Below are 18,115 nucleotides of genomic sequence, written 5' to 3'. Positions count from 1 at the left end.
TGGAGACAAGGATTGAGAAGATGCAAGAAAGGTTTAACAAGGACCTAGAAGAAATAAAAAAGAGTCAATATATAATGAATAATGCAATAAGTGAAATTAAAAACACTCTGGAGGCAACAAATAGTAGAATAACAGAGGCAGAAGACAGGATTAGTGAATTAGAAGATAGAATGGTAGAAATAAATGAATCAGAGAGGATAAAAGAAAAACAAATTAAAAGAAATGAGGACAATCTCAGAGACCTCCAGGACAATATTAAACGCTACAACATTCGAATCATAGGGGTTCCAGAAGAGGAAGACAAAAAGAAAGACCATGAGAAAATACTTGAGGAGATAATAGTGGAAAACTTCCCTAAAATGGGGAAGGAAATAATCACCCAAGTCCAAGAAACCCAGAGAGTCCCAAACAGGATAAACCCAAGGAGAAACACCCCAAGACACATATTAATCAAATTAACAAAGATCAAACACAAAGAACAAATATTAAAAGCAACAAGGGAAAAACAACAAATAACACACAAGGGAATTCCCATAAGGATAACAGCTGATCTTTCAATAGAAACTCTTCAAGCCAGGAGGGAATGGCAAGACATACTTAAAATGATGAAAGAAAATAACCTACAGCCCAGATTATTGTACCCAGCAAGGATCTCATTCAAGTATGAAGGAGAAATCAAAAGCTTTTCAGACAAGCAAAAGCTGAGAGAATTCTGCACCACCAAACCAGCTCTCCAACAAATACTAAAGGATATTCTCTAGACAGGAAACACAAAAACGGTGTATAAACTCGTACCCAAAACAATAAAGTAAATGGCAACGGGAACATACTTATCAGTAATTACCTTAAACGTAAATGGGTTGAATGCCCCAACCAAAAGACAAAGACTGGCTGAATGGATACAAAAACAAGACCCCTACATATGTTGTCTACAAGAGACCCACCTCAAAACAGGGGACACATACAGACTGAAAGTGAAGGGCTGGAAAAAGATTTTTCATGCAAATAGGGACCAAAAGAAAGCAGGAGTAGCAATACTCATATCAGATAAAATAGACTTTAAAACAAAGGCTGTGAAAAGAGACAAAGAAGGTCACTACATAATGATCAAAGGATCAATCCAAGAAGAAGATATAACAATTATAAATATATATGCACCCAACACGGGAGCACCACAGTATGTAAGACAAATGCTAACAAGTATGAAAGGAGAAATTAACAATAACACAATAATAGTGGGAGACTTTAATACCCCACTTACACCTATGGATAGATCAACTAAACAGAAAATTAACAAGGAAACACAAACTTTAAACGATACAATAGACCAGTTAGACCTAATTGATATCTATAGGTCATTTCATCCCAAAACAATGAATTTCACCTTTTTCTCAAGCGCACATGGAACCTTCTCCAGGATAGATCACATCCTGGGCCATAAAGCCAGCCTTGGTAAATTCAAAAAGATAGAAATCATTCCAAGCATTTTTTCTGACCACAATGCAGTAAGATTAGATCTCAATTACAGGAGAAAAACTATTAAAAATTCCAACATGTGGAGGCTGAACAACACGCTGCTGAATAACCAACAAATCACAGAAGAAATCAAAAAAGAAATCAAAATTTGCATAGAAACGAATGAAAATGAAAACACAACAACCCAAAACCTGTGGGACACGGTAAAAGCAGTCCTAAGGGGAAAGTTCATAGCAATACAGGCACACCTCAAGAAACAAGAAAAAAGTCAAATAAATAACCTAACTCTACACCTAAAGCAACTAGAAAAGGAAGAAATGAAGAACCCCAGGGTTAGTAGAAGGAAAGAAATCTTAAAAATTAGAGCAGAAATAAATGCAAAAGAAACAAAAAAGACCATAGCAAAAATCAACAAAACCAAAAGCTGGTTCTTTGAAAGGATAAATAAAATTGACAAACCATTAGCCAGACTCATCAAGAAACAAAGGGAGAAAAATCAAATCAACAAAATTAGAAACGAAAATGGAGAGATCACAACAGACAACACAGAAATACAAAGGATCATAAGAGACTACTATCAACAATTATATGCCAATAAAATGGACAACGTGGAAGAAATGGACAAATTCTTAGAAAAGTACAACTTTCCAAAACTGGACCAGGAAGAATTAGAAAATCTTAACAGACCCATCACAAGCATGGAAATTGAAACTGTAATCAAAAATCTTCCAGCAAACAAAAGCCCCGGTCCAGACGGCTTCACAGCTGAATTCTACCAAAAATTTAGAGAAGAGCTAACACCTATCCTGCTCAAACTCTTCCAGAAAATTGCAGAGGAAGGTAAACTTCCAAACTCATTCTATGAGGCCACCATCACCCTAATACCAAAACCTGACAAAGATCCCACAAAAAAAGAAAACTACAGGCCAATATCACTGATGAACATAGATGCAAAAATCCTTAACAAAATTCTAGCAATCAGAATCCAACAACACATTAAAAAGATCATACACCATGATCAAGTGGGCTTTATCCCAGGGATGCAAGGATTCTTCAATATCCGCAAATCAATCAATGTAATACACCACATTAACAAATTGAAAAATAAAAACCATATGATTATCTCAATAGATGCAGAGAAAGCCTTTGACAAAATTCAACATCCATTTATGATAAAAACTCTCCAGAAAGCAGGAATAGAAGGAACATACCTCAACATAATAAAAGCTATATATGACAAACCCACTGCAAACATTATCCTCAATGGTGAAAAATTGAAAGCATTTCCTCTAAAGTCAGGAACAAGACAAGGGTGCCCACTTTCACCATTACTATTCAACATAGTTTTGGAAGTTTTGGCCACAGCAATCAGAGCAGAAAAAGAAATAAAAGGAATCCAAATTGGAAAAGAAGAAGTAAAACTCTCACTATTTGCAGATGACATGATCCTCTACATAGAAAACCCTAAAGAGTCCACCAGAAAATTACTAGAAATAATCAATGACTACAGTAAAGTTGCAGGATATAAAATCAACACACAGAAATCCCTTGCATTCCTATACACTAATAATGAGAAAACAGAAAGAGAAATTAAGGAAACAATTCCATTCACCATTGCAACAGAAAGAATAAAATACTTAGGAATATATCTACCTAAAGAAACTAAAGACCTATACATAGAAAACTATAAAACACTGGTGAAAGAAATCAAAGAGGACACTAATAGATGGAGAAATATACCATGTTCATGGATTGGAAGAATCAATATAGTGAAAATGAGTATACTACCCAAAGCAATTTATAGATTCAACGCAATCCCTATCAAGCTACCAACAGTATTCTTCACAGAGCTAGAACAAATAATTTCACAATTTGTATGGAAATACAAAAAACCTCGAATAGCCAAAGCGATCTTGAGAAAGAAGAATGGAACTGGAGGAATCAACCTACCTGACTTCAGGCTCTACTACAAAGCCACAGTTATCAAGACAGTATGGTACTGGCACAAAGACAGAAATATTGATCAATGGAATAAAATAGAAAGCCCAGAGATAAATCCACGCACATATGGACACCTTATCTTCGACAAAGGAGGCAAGAATATACAATGGATTAAAGACAATCTCTTTAACAAGTGGTGCTGGGAAATCTGGTCAACCACTTGTAAAAGAATGAAACTGGACCACTTTCTAACACCATACACAAAAATAAACTCAAAATGGATTAAAGATCTAAACGTAAGACCAGAAACTATAAAACTCCTAGAGGAGAACATAGGCAAAACACTCCCCGACATACATCACAGCAGGATCCTCTATGACCCACCTCCCAGAATATTGGAAATAAAAGCAAAAATAAACAAATGGGACCTAATTAACCTTAAAAGCTTCTGCACATCAAAGGAAACTATTAGCAAGGTGAAAAGACAGCCTTCAGAATGGGAGAAAATAATAGCAAATGAAGCAACCGACAAACAACTAATCTCAAAAATATACAAGCAACTCCTACAGCTCAACTCCAGAAAAATAAACGACCCAATCAAAAAATGGGCCAAAGAACTAAATAGACATTTCTCCAAAAAAGACATACAGATGGCTAACAAACACATGAAAAGATGCTCAACATCACTCATTATCAGAGAAATGCAAATCAAAACCACTATGAGGTACCATTTCACACCAGTCAGAATGGCTGTGATCCAAAAGTCTACAAATAATAAATGCTGGAGAGGGTGTGGAGAAAAGGGAACCCTCTTACACTGTTGGTGGGAATGCAAACTAGTACAGCCACTATGGAGAACAGTGTGGAGATTCCTTAAAAAACTGGAAATAGAACTGCCTTATGATCCAGCAACCCCACTGCTGGGCATACACACTGAGGAAACCAGAAGGGAAAGAGACACGTGTACCCCAATGCTCATCGCAGCACTGTTTATAATAGCCAAGACATGGAAGCAACCTAGATGTCCATCAGCAGATGAATGGATAAGAAAGCAGTGGTACATATACACAATGGAGTATTACTCAGCCATTAAAAAGAATACATTTGAATCAGTTCTAATGAGGTGGATGAAACTGGAGCCTATTATACAGAGTGAAGTAAGCCAGAAGGAAAAACATAAATACAGTATTCTAACGCATATATATGGAATTTAGAAAGATGGTAACAATAACCCTGTGTACGAGACAGCAAAAGAGACACTGATGTATAGAACAGTCTTATGGACTCTGTGGGAGAGGGAGAGGGTGGGAAGATTTGGGAGAATGACATTGTAACATGTAAAATATCATGTAAGAAACGAGTTGCCAGTCCAGCTTCGATGCACGATACTGGATGCTTGGGGCTAGTGCATTGGGACGACCCAGAGGGATGGTATGGGGAGGGAGGAGGGAGGAGGGTTCAGGATGGGGAACACATGTATACCTGTGGTGGATTCACTTTGATGTTTGGCAAAACTAATACAATTATGTAAAGTTTAAAAATAAAATAAAATTAAAAAAAAAAAAAAAAAAGATTATTTAAAAAATAAAGACCAACTGGTGCTTTTGCCAATTTGAATGGCAAGTAGATCCCAGGTTGGCTCAAACTTCAAACATCTGCAACACTTGTACTCTAATTAATATCTGCTAATATGACAAGTAGTGAAGTAAAATTTGATAATTGCTGTGGTGTTGATGTTAAGTTGGTAACTCATGTCTGACTCTTTGTGACTCCATAGACTGTAGCATGCCAGGTTTCCCTGATAATTTCTAAATTTAACTTCAAAAGAAAAAACCAGAAGTTAAACATTAGGTACATGCTGTGGACATCTGTAGTGCCTGAACCTTCAGTAATAGGTTCTTTAGCACAGAATCCACTTCCTGGAGCTCTAGACCTCTCCCAGACTTCTATGCCCTCTCCAATCTTGATATAGCTGGATTTAGAAAATAGGTTCAGAATAGTTTCCATTATAATTTGAAGTCATTGTTAATATTTTCATATCACTAATGAAGCTGATAAGAGGTATGAAGTCATTCTGATTTAAAATTTTTATTTATTTACTTATTAATTTATTGTCATGATGTGCTTTTTTCTGAAAGATTTTTTAAGAAAATCTTTCTGCTTTGATGTTCTGAAATGTCGTAATAATTCATTTGTGAGTATTTTTTCATTAATTGTTTTTGGTACTTGATGAGGGTTTTTTTTTAGTGTGCAAAGAGAAGTATTTTATATTTTCAGATCTTGAAAATTTTCTATTTCTTTCATCATTTCCTTTTTGCTTCTTCTCTGTTTAAATTTCAAGTACTTGTATGTCTGATATTATGTTTTTCTCCTCCTAGCTTTTTTTCCTGTTATAATTTCTGCGGGTATTTTTGTCTTCTCTCTTTTTTTTTTTTTGAAAGGTTTTCTTCTTAAAGCCTTACGTTATTTTTATTTTTAAATAAAAATTAGTTTTATTTTAAAATAAAAATTAGTTTTATTTTTTTTCTCTTTTTTTATTATTATTTTTTTTTACTTTACAATATCGTATTGGTTTTGCCATACATCAACATGCATCTGCCACGGGTGTACACGTGTTCCCCATCCTGAACCCCCCTCCCACCTCCCTCCCCATACCATCCCTCTGGGTCATCCCAGTGCACCAACCCCAAGCTTCCGGTATCCTACATTGAACCTGGACTGGCGATTCGTTTCTTATATGATATTATACATGTTGTAATGCTATGCTCCCAAATCATCCTCCCTCCCTCGCACAGAGTCCAAAAGACTGTTCTATACATCTGTGTCTCTTTTGCTGTCTCGCATACAGGGTTGTCATTACCATCTTTCTAAATTCCATATATATGTGTTAGTATACTGTATTGGTATTTTTCTTTCTGGCTTACTACACTCTGTATAATATGCTCCAGTTTCATCCACCTCATTAGAACTGATTCAAATGTATTCTTTTTGATGGCTGAGTAATACTCCATTGTGTATATGTACCACTGCTTTCTTATCCATTCATCTGCTGATGGACATCTAGGTTGCTTCCATGTCCTGGCTATTATAAACAGTGCTGCGATGAGCATTGGGGTACACGTGTCTCTTTCAATTCTGGTTTCCTCAGTGTGTATATGCCAAGCAGTGGGATTGCTGGGTCATATGGCAGTTCTATTTCCAGTTTTTTAAGGAATCTCCACACTGTTCTCCATAGTGGCTGTACTAGTTTGCATTCCCACTAACAGTGTAAGAGGGTTCCCTTTTCTCCACACCCTCTCCAGCATTTATTGCTTGTAGACTTTTGGATTGCAGCCATTCTGACTGGCGTGAAATGGTACCTCATTGTGGTTTTGATTTGCATTTCTCTGATAATGAGTGATGTGGAGCATCTTTTCATGTGTTTGTTAGCCATCTGTATGTCTCCTTTGGAGAAATGTCTGTTTAGTTCTTTGGCCCATTTTTTGATTGGGTCATTTATTTTTCTGGAATTGAGCTGCAGGAGTTGCGTGTATATTTTTGAGATTAGTTGTTTGTCAGTTGCTTCATTTGCTGTTATTTTCTCCCATTCTGAAGGCTGTCTTTTCACCTTGCTTATAGTTTCCTTTGTTGTGCAGAAGCTTTTAATTTTAATTATGTCCCATTTGTTTATTTTTCTTTTATTTCCAATATTCTGGGAGGTGGGTCATAGAGGATCCTGCTGTGATGTATGTCGGAGAGTGTTTTGCCTATGTTCTCCTCTAGGAGTTGTATAGTTTCTGGTCTTATGTTTAGATCTTTAATCCATTTTGAGTTTATTTTTGTGTATGGTGTTAGAAAGTGTTCTAGTTTCATTCTTTTCCAAGTGGTTGACCAGTTTTCCCAGAACCACTTGTTAAAGAGATTGTTTTTTCTCCATTGTATATCCTTGCCTCCTTTGTCAAAGATAAGGTGTCCATAGGTGCGTGGGTTTACCTCTGGGCTTTCTATTTTGTTCCATTGATCTATATTTCTGTCTGTGCCAGTACCATACTGTCTTGATGACTGTGGCTTTGTAGTAGAGCCTGAAGTCAGGCAGGTTGATTCCTCTAGTTCCATTCTTCTTTCTCAAGATTGCTTTGGTTATTCGAGGTTTTTTGTATTTCCATGCAAATTGTGAAATTATTTGTTCTAGCTCTGTGAAAAATACTGTTGGTAGCTTGATAGGGATTGCATTGAATCTATAGATTGCTTTGGGTAGTATACTCATTTTCACTATATTGATTCTTCCAATCCATGAACATGGTGTATTTCTCCATCTATTAGTGTCCTCTTTGATTTCTTTCATCAGTGTTTTATAGTTTTCTATATATAGGTCTTTAGTTTCTTTAGGTAGATATATTCCTAAGCATTTTATTCTTTTCGTTGCAATGGTGAATGGAATTCTATCCTTAATTTCTCTTTCTATTTTCTCATTATTAGTGTATAGGAATGCAAGGGATTTCTGTGTGTTGATTTTGTATCCTGCAACTTTACTATATTCATTGATTTGCTCTAGTAATTTTCTGGTGGAGTCTTTAGGTTTTCTATGTAGAGGATCATGTCAGCTGCAAACAGTGAGTTTTACTTCTTTTCCAATTTGGATTCCTTTTATTTCTTTTTCTGCTCTGATTGCTGTGGCCAAAACTTCCAAAACTATGTTGAATAGTAGTGGTGAGAGTGGGCACCCTTGTCTTGTTCCTGACTTTAGGGGAAATGCTTTCTATTTTTCACCATTGAGGATAATGTTTGCTGTGGGTTTGTCATATATAGCTTTTATTATGTTGAGGTATGTTCCTTCTATTCCTGCTTTCTGGAGAGTTCTTATTATAAATGGATGTTGAATTTTCTCAAAGGCTTTCTCTGCATCTATTGAGATAATCATATGGCTTTTATTTTTCAATTTGTTAATGTATTACATTGATTGATTTGCGGATATTGAAGAATCCTTGCATCCCTGGGATAAAGTCCACCTGGTCATGGTGTATGATCTTTTTAATATGTTGTTGGATTCTGATTGCTAGAATTTTGTTAATGATTTTTGCACCTATGTTCATCAGTGATATTGGCCTGTAGTTTTCTTTTTTTGTGGCATCTTTGTCAGGTTTTGGTATTAGGGTGATGGGGGCCTCATAGAATGAGTTTGGAAGTTTACCTTTCTCTGCAATTTTCTTGAAGAGTTTGAGTAGGATAGGTGTTAGCTCTTCTCTAAACTTTTGGTAGAATTCAGCTGTGAAGCCGTCTGGACCTGGGCTTTTGTTTGCTGGAAGATTTCTGATTACAGTTTCAATTTCCGGGCTTGTGATGGGTCTATTAAGATTATCTATTTCTTCCTGGTTCAGTTTTGGAAAGTTGTACTTTTCTAAGAATTTGTCCATTTCTTCCACGTTGTCCATTTTATTGCCATACAATTATGGATAGTAGTCTCTTATGATCCTTTGTATTTCTGTGTTGTCTCTTGTGATCTCTCCATTTTCATTTCTAATTTTGTTGATTTGATTTTTCTGCCTTTGTTTCTTGATGAGTCTGGCTAATGGTTTGTCAATTTTATTTATCCTTTCAAAGAACCAGCTTTTGGTTTTGTTGATTTTTGCTATGGTCTCTGATTGTTTCTTTTGCATTTATTTCTGCCCTAATTTTTAAGATTTCTTTCCTTCTACTAACCCTGGGGTTCTTCATTTCTTCCTTTTCTAGTTGCTTTAGGTGTAGAGTTAGGTTATTTATTTGACTTTTTTCTTGTTTCTTGAGGTATGCCTGTATTGCTGTGAACTTTCCCCTTAGCACTGCTTTTACAGTGTCCCATAGGTTTTGGGTTGTTGTGTTTTCATTTTCATTCATTTTTATGCAAATTTTGATTTCTTTTTTGATTTCTTCTGTGATTTGTTGGTTATTCAGCAGCATGTTGTTCAGCCTCCACATGTTGGAATTTTTAATAGTTTTTTCTCCTGTAATTGAGATCTAATCTTACTGCATTGTGGTCAGAAAAGATGCTTGGAATGATTTCAATTTTTTTGAATTTACCAAGGCTCGATTTATGGCCCAGGATGTGATCTATCCTGGAGAAGATTCCATGTGTGCTTGAGAAAAAGGTGAAATTCATTGTTTTGGGATGAAATGTCCTCTAGATATCAATTAGGTCTAACTGGTCTATTGTATCGTTTAAAGTTTGTGTTTCTTTCTTAATTTTCTGTTTAGTTGATCTATCCGTAGGTGTGAATGGGGTATTAAAGTCTCCCACTATTATTGTGTTATTGTTAATTTCCCCTTTCATACTTGTTAACATTTGTCTTACATATTGTGGTGCTCCTATGTTGGGTGCATATATATTTATAATTGTTATATCATCTTCTTGGATTTATCCTTTGATCATTATGTAGTATCCTTCTTTGTCTCTTTTACATCCTTTGTTTTAAAGTCTATTTTATCTGATATGAGTATTGCTACTCCTGCTTTCTTTTGATCTCTATTTGCATGGAAAATCTTTTTCCAGGCCTTCACTTTCAGTCTGTATGTGTCCCCTGTTTTGAGGTGGGTCTCTTGTAGACAGCATATGTAGCGGTCTTGTTTTTGTGTCCATTCAGCCAGTCTTTGTCTTTTGGTTGGGGCATTCAACCCATTTAGGTTTAAGGTAATTATTGATAAGTATGATCCCATTGCCATTTGCTTTATTGTTTTGGGTTCGAGTTTATACACCGTTTTTGTGTCTCTTGTCTAGAGAATATCCTTTAGCATTTGTTGGAGAGCTGGTTTGGTGGTGCTGAATTCTCTCAGCTTTTGCTTGTCTGTAAAGCTTTTGATTTCTCCTTCATATTTGAATGAGATCTTTGCTGGGTACAGTAATCTGGGCTGTAGGTTATTTTCTTTCATCACTTTAAATATGTCTTGCCATTCCCTCCTGGCCTGAAGAGTTTCTATTGAAAGATCAGCTGTTATCCTTATGGGAATCCCCTTATGTGTTACTTGTTGTTTTTTCCTTGCTGCTTTTAATATTTGTTCTTTGTTAATTTGATTAATATGTGTCTTGGGGTGTTTTGCCTTGGATTTATCCTGTTTGGGACTCTCTGGGTTTCTTGGACTTGGGTGATTATTTCCTTCCCCATTTTAGGGAAGTTTTCAACTATTATCTCCTCAAGTATTTTCTCATGGTCTTTCTTTTTGTCTTCTTCTTCTGGGACTCCTATGATTCGAATGTTGTAGCATTTAATATTGTCCTGGAGGTCTCTGAGATTGTCCTCATTTCTTTTAATTCGTTTTTCTTTTTTCCTCTCTGATTTATTTCTACCAGTCTATCTTCTATTTCACGAATCCTATCTTCTGCCTCCGTTATTCTACTGTTTGTTGCCTCCAGAATGTTTTTGATCTCATTTATTGCATTATTCACTATATATTGACTCTTTTTTATTTCTTTTAGGTCCTTGTTAAACCTTTCTTGCATTTTCTTAATCCTTGCCTCCAGGCTATTTATCTGTGATTCCAGTTTTATTTCAAGATTTTGGATCATTTTCACTATCATTATTTGGAATTCTTTATCAGGTAGATTACCTATCTCTTCCTCTTTTGTTTGGTTTGGTGGGCATTTATCCTGTTCCTCTACCTGTTGGGTATTCCTCTGTCTCTTCATCTTGTTTAAATTGCTGAGTTTGGGGTGGCCTTTCTGTATTCTGGCAGTTTGTGGACTTCTCTTTATTATGGAGTTTCATCACTGTGGGTAGGGTTGTATCGGTGGCTTGTCAAGGTTTTTTGGTTAGGGAAGCTTGTGTCGGTGTTCTGGTGGGTGTAGCTGGATTTCTTCTCTCTGGAGTGCAATGAAGTGTCTAGTAACGAGTTATGAGATGTCAATGGTTTTGGAGTAACTTTGGGCAGCCTGTATATTGAAGCTCAGAGCTGTGTTCCTGGGTTGCTGGAGAATTTGCGTGGTATGTCTTGCTCTGGAACTTGTTGGCCCTTGGGTGGTGCTTGGTTTCAGTGTAGGTATGGAGGCGTTTGATGAGCTCCTGTCGCTTAACGTTCCCTGGAGTCAGGTGTTCTATGATGTTCTCAGGATTTGGATTTAAGCCTCCTGCTTGTGGCTTTCAGTCTTATTTTTACAGTAGTCTCAAGACTTCTCCTTCTATAAAGCACCTTTGATAAAACATCTAGGTTAAAGATGAAGTGTTTCTCCACAGTGAGGGACACCCAGAGAGGTTCACAGAGTTACATGGAGAAGAGAAGAGGGAGGAGGGAGTTAGAGGTGACCTGAATGAGATGAAGTGGAATCAAAAGAGGAGAGAGCAAGCTAGCCAGTAATCACTTCCTTATGTGCACTCCACAGTCTGGACCACTCAGAGATGTTCATGGAGTTATACAGAGAAGAGAAGACGGAGGAAGGAGACAGACCTGGCCAGGAGGATAAAAGTGGGGAATGAAAAGGAGAGAGACAGATCCAGCCAGTAATCAGTTCCCTAAGTGTCCTCCACTGTCTGGAATACACAGAGATTCAGAGAATTGGGTAGAGAAGAGAAGGGGGAGGGAGGAGACAGAGGCGACCTAGTGGAGAGAAAGTCCAAAGGGGCAGAGAGCAGTCAAGCTAGTAATCTCACTGCCAAGTAAAAATAGGTACTGAAGACTGGGTTCTTAAGGGTACAAAATTGATAACAAATACCAAAAAGCAAAGATTAAAATTCTAGAGTAGAGGTTGGATTTTCAAAAATACAATATTAAAGCAAAGAAGAAAAAGAAAAAAAAAACAAAGTCACAAAAGTTATTTAAATACATATATATATGAAGTTCGCTTTAAAAATAGGTTTTTTTTTTTAAAAAAAGTAATAGTAGGTTATAAAAATGAAAGTTAAAGGAGTAATAGAGGACTTAAAAATTTTTTTAAAGTTACATAAAAAAAGAAAAGAAAAAGAAAAAAAAAGAATGATCATAAAAATAGTGAAAATATATCTAGGACTTTCTCTGGTGGTGTTGTGGGTAGTGTGGGGTCAGTTCATTTTCAGATAGTTTCTTGGTCCGGCTTATATTTCTCAAGATCTATAGGCCCCTTCCTATGTATTTGGTACTAACTACAGGGTTTTAATCTATTGCACCTGTGACTCCCAAGGTGGTTCCCTCTGTTTTAGCTTCTTCTGTTTGCTGGTATCTTCAGTGTCTGATTTCCGCCCTGACACAAGGGGGCGGTGGTGGACACTTTTTTTTTTTAGGCTCACTTGTTCAGTTGCACTGTGAGGAGGGAGGGACACTGCAAACAAATAACACTGGCGTGTGCTCGTAGTGTCTCAGCCACACTGGGCCTGCCCCCGCTCATGGCGCGTGCACCCTCCCTGCCCACACAGCTCAGGCTCTAGGTTGCTCCGCCGGGAACCGTCCAAGGCCGGCCCTGGGCTGCATGCACCTCCCAGGTCTAAGCCACTCAGGTTCAGGCACTCGGGTAGTACTCAGAGGCGCAGACTCTGTTGGGCCTGCGTTTTGTACCCTTCCCAGCTCCGAGCAGCTCAGGTGATGAGGTGTTTGGCAAGTGCGGTCACTGTGACTTATTGCCTCTCCTGTCCCTGCCGCTCGGTTTTCTGGGTGTACAACCAGCCCACCTTCTCAGGCAGATGACTGTCCAGAACCCCAAGAAGTCTTAGTTAGCAAAGAAGCCTGCTTGCAGTTTGGTAGATAATGTCTCTCTGGGGCTGTGATTGCCCACTTAGGGCTCTGGCTGCCTGTCACTGGAGGGGGATGGTCTGCAGCTGGCTAGTTCTGTTCCGCCCTTTGTTCTGTGTGCGGGCCTGGCGGTGTCTTAGGGCTTTTTGCGTGGTAGCTATCCCACAGTCTGGTTTGCTAGCCCAAATTAGTTCGCTCTGATTACCTTCGGGGGCATTCAGGCCCGATCCTTACTCTAATCAATGCAGCCCGTGCCTCCCTGCCCAGCCCCCACTTGCTAGTGGTGGGCGCAGGAGTCTGCACTTCTTCTCCGCTGGGGGAGTTACCATTGGGCTCGTAATCTGTGGGTTTTAATTATTTACTTATTTTTCCCCCTATTATGTTTCCCTCTGTGCTTCCAAGGCTCGGCACAGACTCAGCAGTGAGAGTGTTTCCTGGTGTTTGGAAACTTCTCTCTTTTTAAGACTCCGTTCCAGAGATGAAGCTCCGTCCCTACCACTTTTGTCTCTTTTTTTGTCTTTTGTATTTTTCCTACCTCCTTTTGAAGATAACGGGCTGCTTTTCTGGGGGCCTGATGTCCTCTGCCGTCATTCAGAAGTTGTTTTGTGGATTTTACTCAGCATTTAAATGTTCTTTTGATGAATTTGTGGGGGAGAAAGTGGTCTCCCCGTCCTATTCCTCCACCATCTTAGGACCGCTTCCTGTCTGAAACTTTCAAAAGTCAACGTTATATTTAGCAGAGTCTCATTCCCTAAAGATATTATTTAGTTGTGATTTAAGGCCAATTCAGTTCAGGTGCTTGGTCGTGTATGACTCTTTGCCACCCCATGAACTGCAGCATTCCAGACTTCCTGGTCTATCACCAACTCCCGGAGTTTACTCAAACTTATGTCCATAGAGTCACTGATGCCATCCATCCATCTCATCCTCTGCTGTCTCCTTCTCCTTCAGCCTTCAATCTTCCCCAGCACCAGGGTCTTTTCCAATGAGTCAGTCTTTCACACCAGGTGGCCAAAGTATTGAGGTTTCAGCTTCAGCATCAGTTCTTCCAATGAATATTCAGGACTGATTTCCTTTAGAATGGACTGGCTGGATCACCTTGCAGTCCAAGGGACTCTCAAGAGTCTTTGCCAACACCACAGTTCAAAAGCATCAATTCTTTCAGTGCTCAGCTTTCTTTATGGTCCAAATCTCACATCCGTACATGACTACTGGAAAAACAATAGCCTTGACTAGACAGACCATTTAAAATGCTGTCTAGGTTGGTCATAGCTTTCTTCCAAGGAGCAAGCATCTTTTAATTTCATGGCTGCAGTCACCATCTGCAGTGATTTTGGAACCCAAGAAAATAAAGTCTGTCACTATTTCCATTGTTTCTCCACCTATTTGTCATGAAATGATGGGACCAGATGCCATGATCTGGGTTTTGGAATGCTGAGCTTTAAGTCAGCTTTTTTCACTTTTCTCTTTTTCTGTCATCAAGAGGCTCTTTAGTTCCTCTTCACTTTCTGCCATCAGGGTGGTGTCATCTGCATATCTGAGGTTATTGATATTTCTCCCGGCAATCTCAATTCCAGCTTGTGTTTCATTCAGCCCGGCATTTTGAATGATGTACTCTGCATAGAAGTTAAATAAACAGGGTGACAATATACAGCCTTGACATACTCCTTTCCCAATTTGGAACCAGTCTGTTGTTCCATGTCCAGTTCTAACTGTTGCTTCCTGACCTGCATACAGATTTCTCAGGAGGCAGGTCAGGTGGTCTGGTATTCCCATCTCTTGAAGACTTTCCCACAGTTTGTTGTGATCCACACAGTCAAAGACTTTGGCATAGTCAATAAAACAGAAATAGATGTTTTTCTGGAACTCTCTTGCTTTTTCTATGATGCAATGGATGTTGGCAATTTGATTGTTTGTTCCTCAGCCTTTTCTAAATCCAGCTTGAACATCTGTAAGTTCACGGTTGATGTAGTGTTGAAGCCTGGCTTGGAGAATTTTGAGCTTTACTTTGCTAGTATGTGAGATGAGTGCAATTGTGAGGTAGTGTGACCATTCTTTAGCATTGCCTTTCTTTGGGATTGGAATGAAAACTGACTTTTCCAGTCCTGTGGCCACTGTTGAGTTTTCCAAATTTGCTGGCATATTCAGTACAGCACTTTCACAGCATCATCTTTTAGGATTTAGAATTCAAGGCCATATATATTTTGAAAATCCATGTACTCAGCATTTGTTTTTACATCACTTCTGTATATTTCAGTTATGCATGTTTATACTAAAATTTCATATTAGTACATAAGAAGTAAAGTGAAAGGTAAAAGATCTTCATCTCCTTATAACCAAGATTAGAGGAATGAAAAATAGTTTTGTTAGATATTAGCTAGCTGGGGGCTTCCCAAGAGGTGTAGTGTTTAAAAGTCTGCCTGCCAGTGCAGGAAACTCAGAAGACATGGGTTTGATCCTCGTTTTGGAAAGATCCCTGGAGAAGAAAATGGCAGCCCACTCCAGTATTCTTACCTGGGAAATCCCATGGACAGAGGAACCTGGTGGGCTACAGTCCACGGAGTTGCAAAGAGTCGGACATGACTGAGCACACACATAGAGATATTAGACAGCCAGTTTATGGTGCAGCTGAAAACACCAAGAATTAATAGTACTTCACAGGTTTATTACAGTCATGGAATATATTGACAAGGAGAGAGGAGGCAAATCTGATTAAAGTCATATGTGCTGTTTTCTTTCCCCCTCTATTCAATCTCTATGATATCAATTGTGAGAAGTAAGCAATGAAAGTTAACTAGCTGGGTCTAGCTTATGGTTTTCTGCCCTGTGAGCTTGGGAAGAACACCTGGGCAGTCAGGAGTCCCATATCCGTATACATATCTGTACCTATGTCCATATCCATATGTACTTAGGTTGCATTTTAAAAGCAGAGCTGCTGAAACATCAAGCCTCAGTTCTTTCCTTTTCTTAAACTCGTGGCATGAAAAGAATCCCTGACTGCCTGTTCCTTCCATTTCCTATTGTCCCATTTCCTTCACAATCTGAAATGGATTCAGTCTGTCTTTCCACTCTACCCAGTTTTTGGAGCTTTTGTGTCACAAGATCATATCCATTGTGCTTTTCTCATAGCAATTTATTATACCACAAATACAGGAATAATAATAATAAATGATTGAGCTTCCCTGGAGGCTCAGATGGTAAAGAATCTGTTTGTAATGCAGAACACCCGGGTTCAGTCCTTGGGTCAGGAAGATCTCCTGGAGAAGGGAATGGCAACCCACTCCAGTATTCTTGCCTGAAAAATCCCATGGACAGAGGACCTGGTGGGCTACAGTCCATGGGGTCACAAAGAGTTGGACACGACTGAGTGACAAACACTTTTACTTTCACAATAATAAATATTAAGTATGCTTATTGTTTATGGGATTCTCCAAACAAGAACACTGGAGTGGGTTGCCATTTCCTCCTCCAATGCATGAAAGTGAAAAGTGAAATTGAAGTCGCTCAGTCGTGTCCGACCCTCAGCGACCCCATGGACTGCAGCCTTCCAGGCTTCTCCATCCATGGGATTTTCCAGGCAAGAGTACTGTAGTGGGGTGCCATTGCCTTCTCCGCATTGTTTATGAACTCCTTGCTAAATGGTAATAAAGAAAAATGATTTAGAGCACAGCCTTTATATTGCTTAGATTTCAGTCTTTGTTTTGTCACATAGCTATTTTATAGTGAGTGAATTAATCAGTCTCTCTATATCTTAGTTATTTCATCTGTGAAGTGGAGATAATATTCCTGAACACATAGGGCTAAGATGAGGATTATATGATGATTATGAAGTACTTAGCACAGTGGCTGGTATTTAGTAAGTACTCCATTATACTCTGGTGGCTTATTTAGGAAGTTTATATAACTCTTTAAACTTCCAGCATCTATTATATATAGTGGATAAAAATTGAAATCATCAGACAGGCAGCTGTTAATCTTTACCTTTAAACATAACAGTGGACACAAATTCTCATCCATTTTAGTTTTGTTCTATCATCTCTTCTTCCTACATCTTTATTATTCTTATGCTTTCTGAATTGGAGGTTCTCAGAGAATTATTTTCCTTTTTCCTGCTTCCTTATTTCTGAAAATAATCATTGTTTTAGCCTAAGCATTGAGCAAAATTTCTTAACTTTTCATCGAGTTTTTGTGATTTATTCTCTCAAAAAAATTCATTGAACACTTACTTTGTACTAGATACAAGGGATAAAGATATGATATGCCCTAATGATGCTAAAACTGAAACTCCAGTACTTTGGCCACCTCATGTGAAGAGTTGACTCATTGGAAAAGACTCTGATGCTGGGAGGGATTGGGGGCAGGAGGGGAAGGGGACGACAGAGGATGAGATGGCTGGATGGCATCACGGACTTGATGGATGTGAGTCTGAGTGAACTCTGGGAGTTGGTGATGGACAGGGAGGCTTGGTGTGCTGCGATTCATGGGGTCACAAAGAGTTGGACACAACTGAGCGACTGAATTGAACTGAACCGAATTGTGTCTGGGGACAGTGAGGTTCAGGAAAAAGCTTTCCATCTAAGTGCATCTTTCTCCTGGCCCTGCTGTGTGTTTCATGGTTTTTTTGTTTTTTGTCTTTCTTTCCAAGCTTCTGTTCAAGTGTAGAAGTGTTCCAGCTTGGGGGACAGTTCTTGGTAGCTGGGTATTTCCAACCCCAAGCTTCTGATACAACTCTGGTATCAGCTCTTTTATTTTTCCAGTTGTGTTTTGTTAAGAATACATTCTGTTACTAATTTTTTTCATGATTTTAGGTCACATTGATAGCTTTTATCTATGTAACAAAATAGTTATTTTATTCTTTTGAAACTCAGTTTCTCCTAGCCTTGTCTTTCTATTCTTTAGAATGTTTGAATTCTATAATTTTTATTCTTAAGTTCTTAAGTTTAAAATTTCTTAATTTCTTGGCCTTATCTTTTCCCTTTCCTTAGATCTCAATTTTCCTATTATTTAAATTTTTATACGTTTTCATTTTATTTCATTTATACAAGTGATGTCC

Source organism: Bos indicus, chromosome 6 (assembly GCF_029378745.1).
Source record: "Bos indicus isolate NIAB-ARS_2022 breed Sahiwal x Tharparkar chromosome 6, NIAB-ARS_B.indTharparkar_mat_pri_1.0, whole genome shotgun sequence".
Taxonomy (NCBI): Eukaryota; Metazoa; Chordata; class Mammalia; order Artiodactyla; family Bovidae; genus Bos; species Bos indicus.
Note: the sequence above shows the minus strand (reverse complement) of the source record.